This window comes from Rhagoletis pomonella, unplaced genomic scaffold (genome assembly GCF_013731165.1).
Source record: "Rhagoletis pomonella isolate Grant_MI unplaced genomic scaffold, Rhpom_1.0 Rhpom_scaffold_00005, whole genome shotgun sequence".
Taxonomy (NCBI): Eukaryota; Metazoa; Arthropoda; class Insecta; order Diptera; family Tephritidae; genus Rhagoletis; species Rhagoletis pomonella.
In genome coordinates, this window is record NW_023458559.1 from 3840587 (window position 1) to 3845399 (window position 4813).

The window sequence follows — 4813 nt, forward strand, 5'->3', positions numbered from 1 at the left end:
GTGGTAAGTTTTTTTTACTAACATCTGTCACAGCCATAACACTTTCACGATTTTTTTCCGTTACGCGCCGAGAAGCACTGGTTAGCAGTTGAACATATGTGGCATATAACTTGGGGGTCAGGAAGTGATGGGTCTTCAAATTCTTGGTTAGCCAACGGGTCCAGGTTTTGTGTTAGCTATTTTTTTTTGTCGGAACCAAACAGGCAGGGCGTAATTTTAGTCCGATTGCAATAATTTTCAATGGTTTGCTTTTATGTGGCAAGCACAATAATCATAACGATTTTGGTACAAATTGATCGAAGAGTTATCGAGATTCACATATGTAGTCATAAGTACAGTATTTACTGCTTTATCGAAGATTTCGGATTTCTCTAAATAACGATTATAAGGGATGTTGGCGGGGTTATGGTCCGATTTTAAAAATTTTCAGTCGTTTAGTATGTTGTACCAAGGTCAACAACTACGCCAAGTTTGGGAGAAATTGGTGAAGCGGTTACCAAGATATAATATTCTTATTTGTCGTCTAAAAATGGTTGTAAACATTAATTTTGAGTTAATAAGCTTCAGTAGTTACTAAAATATCGCAGTTTTCGTATTTCTGAGAACTTCCGTTATAAGGGAGGAAGGCGTGGTTGTTGTCCGATTTCACCCATTTTCAATACCATCCGTCCTACGCTAAAACGAAGTACACATGCCAAATTTCGTTAAAATATTTCAATTTCTAACCGAGTTATCATGTGCACAGATGGAAAGACGGACAAACAGTCACTGCTTAATCGATTTCTTTTTCAATTCTGATCATTTAAGCATTAAAAAAAAATAAACTACTTTTTGTACCCTTACAGTAGTAAGTTAGCTAGTTGTTTAAGTTTTTTCCCAGAAATTTTTGTATTACCTGATATGAAACTACCCCTTAAAATTCGCTGGCTCGAAATTCGTTTTAATTAATTAATTAATCCCAACGGTTTTTACCTTTCTTTCCCGCCCAACCGACACGAGGGGCGCAGTCCGCATGACGTACGGAACCTTTTTTTTTTAGTGCCGAGTCGTGGAAACAGGAGTTTGTTAAGTGTCGAGATCTAAAACCATTCAGCTACAGAATCAAATTCATCAGCTGATTGGATATGCTAAAGATGGTATTTCAATTATTGAGAGTGGAAATGATAGTTTTCTTTATAGCAAAAATCGATCGCCAATTAATGACAGCAAAGCGGCAATTTGATCATCCTGTTCATCACCATCACGTTTGGTAGCTTTGAGCCAAACATAAAATTTTTGTTTCCATATTGACCAGGAGATTCCAATATTTGCAACGTCTAACGGTTCCGGTGGACATGATACAAATTGTGCTAAATTTACCGTTCTGAATAATTCCCAACAATATTTGCTGAGCACGTTGTGTCGACACTTTCAATTTCCTATGAACTTAGCTTCGCAGAACCCGTACACGATGACGACAGCAATGATCGCGACGCACAGTGCTGTGTCTCCATATAAATAGTGGGCAAAAATAGAATAATGGACGGATTTGAGTAAAAATTCGTTTCTTGGTGGATTAGAGTACGGAGATTTCAAAAATCAATTTTTTTTTACCTAGCTCTTAAATTTTTCATGGAAACTGAGATTGAAACTGCAAAATTTGATATTCAGAAGTAGTTACAATACTGAGTAGTTATTTTATTATTTATACAGGGCGTTTTCCTAATAATATTAAAGACTTCAAGGCTTCATTCTATGGCTTAATTCATGGCAAAAAAGATTCCCTATATCTCTCTTACGCAAACCCTCTAGGAATGGCAGCTACTTTCATTTTGGTCCTTTTTGACTACAAAATGTTTTTTTAAATTGATTATATCTTTTGGTGTGGATGTCACACGCTTAAAAAATTTTATTCATTCAAGACGACATTAAATACTCAAAAGACAAATATAATTTTTTTTTTCCTTTTTATTAGTTACTTCGAACGAACAAGAGTTGATGCAAAATACTGAATCAAAAATTATTTGTTTTATCTAACATGAATTTTGTGGTGTATTCATACATGAATTCATTCATGAATTTCGGGTTGAAATCATACTAGTCAGAAAAAGTGTAATCTATACTAGAAATCATACTAATCAGAAAAATCCCATCCCATAGTATACCAACTGGAATGAATGTCAAATTCGTGGACTAGTATGACAAGTGGTAGGATCTTGACGTGCATACTGACTAGTATGTTCTGGCGCATAGACTGAGTAGAATGTCAACTGCTATGATTCTGATGTATATAATGACTAGTATGCCAACAGGTACGATCATGACGTATATACGAACTAGTATCTTAAATGGTATGATATTGATGTATATATTGACTAGTATGTCAACTGATATATGCTGATGCAGAGGCTGACTAGTATGCCAACTGGTATAGTGCTGATGCAGAAGAGGACAATTGCCATCTCGTAGGACATCGCCGTGTTAAAAATACCAGTTGCTTATATGGAAAAATTACAGAACTCGAACTAGTTGAGGCCGTGTGGCTGACTAGTATTTGATTAGTATAAAACTAATTGAGTTGACTGAAGGGTACTTATTACTTTTAAGTTTCTTCAGCATCGACTAAATACTCTTCCAGCTCGTCCATTGTATAAACTGCATTTTTATTTGGGATAGCACTCCTTTTGAAAACTACTTCAGGATCTGATGATATTGTTAAGTATGACATCAAGTCTCTGTTTGTATGCTCCCGAGCAGTTTTACGTGTATGATCATATCGTACGATACGTATGTGTTTATGTAAAGCTTCCAGAGCTTCCTCTGAAAAATTGCCTGTGGGAATAAATTCGCAGTAGTAAGAAATGCCGAATAGCAACAAATCGATTTTCTTACCAATCGGTAGATCGAAATACTCAATAACCTCACACCCATGCATCAATATTTTATGCACGCTGCTAGGCATGTAGTACCATTCGTATTCAGTCAAATACATTGTTCTTGTCCTTATAAGGAGCTCTCTAAACGCGTCGATATTAATACGCATTCCACACGATATTAATCGCAGTATTATTGAAAAATTTTGAATTAGCTCTTTATTAATGCCGGTAATTTATGATGCCACTTCTGCATTTAAAAAAAATTTGCGAGCTGTGTTGCCATCATTAGTTGTTCCAAATCCAGTCTTTACTTGGTCCACTATTAAGCCTAATCTTGTCCTAAACTCATTTTGAATCCTAACTTTATTCGCAGAAAAGGCGTCTTTGTTTTCTTTGCGAACTTGCCAGCATTTAAATGTTAAACGGTATGCGATGTGGAGTAAACACTCAAAACATCTAATCCAAGCATGCAGTGTAGACAACCCATACTTGTAATGATTAGCGATTGGTACTTTTGTAAAATTAGTAACATTCATTTCGATCGGTTTGGCATGGCAAATAAAACAGTTACTGGAAGCATTAGTGCCAGTCAAAATATAGGCAACAGATCCATCAATTATGGTGCAATGCATTTGATAAGAAACTTGAATCCCTTTTCCGTTTCGTATTACAACATCATCTTCTAAGTTCTCAATTTTTCTCGACATATCATTATATTCGAATAGAACTAGTTCGCGGTTTTCCTTCTTGAAACTAAACTTAATTGGACGACAATAAAAAGACGATGAGCATTTGTTATTGGTCCATACATTTTTGTTGGATGACAAATCAATTAACCTGGAAAAAATATTTATTTTTTAATAACTTATATGGCTTGTCGAAAAGATATAAGACCGTCATATCGCAAAATAGCTAATCGAGTAAATTAATTAATTCAGACCAGCCTTTTGCAAAATAATACTGTAAAAAGTTGTCAATGTAAATTAAAATGCCATTTACTGATCTAAACTCGAATTTATTTTTAAAGGCTATTGAATGTTTTTGGAAGACATATTAGATAATTTTTTTGTTACCTCAGAGGGACTAGCGCAATGATGAACATAAACTCATCCGTTAATTTGTCGACACCAAAATTTTGCTTATAGCGGCTATGCCCCGAACTTCCATCCATGCCCCACTTACAAACCAAAGAAGCTTTGCTCATATCTGGCAACGTTCGTACTGTGCGGTCACTTAAACTTTCGCTTGAAAGAATTTCCAAAGTTTAACTCGTTTACAAAGTGCTAAGCAGTTCTAATTTGTGTTATTCACACCGTAAAAAGTTTACTGAAGCCAAATTCCAATAAATTGACTTGATTTAGTCATAAAGTGCGTTGATTGAAAAGTTTTATTTAGTCGGCCTTCGTGCATATTTGCCTGTTTTGGTGCATTATTGTTGCTTTTGCGTGAGAGTGTAAGGAATATCGCATTTGTTTGTTCATTTTGCTTTCTTTCGCGCTTTACACACACCTTTGTTTATCATCGACAGTCGCTTTCTTGGTGACAGCTGATTTTGTTAACTCAGTGGCTTTAAAACTGTTAAGTTCAGCACGGTTTCTAACCATTGAACTTCACTAAATAAGACCACTAGCTATTAAACTGCCAATTACTGTGAGCTTGAAACGTTTTCGTACAATACATTTCTAATTTCGCTATTTTTATTCTTTTTTAATAAAATTCGCTAAAAATGTCCTGTCTGTTCGAAAAATGTAATGTAAAAGCCGGTTCGGACCGTTTTGTGGCGTGCTGGCTTTGCGATGAACTGTCTCATTTAAAGTGTGCTGGTATTAATGGGAGAGTTCTGGATATGATTATTGGAGACAATGGACTTCGCTGGTCATGTCCAAAGTGTAAAAAAACTGTTGTGGATCTCTGTAAACTATTTAGAACCGCTAGAAATGGATTTTCGGAGATAAGCA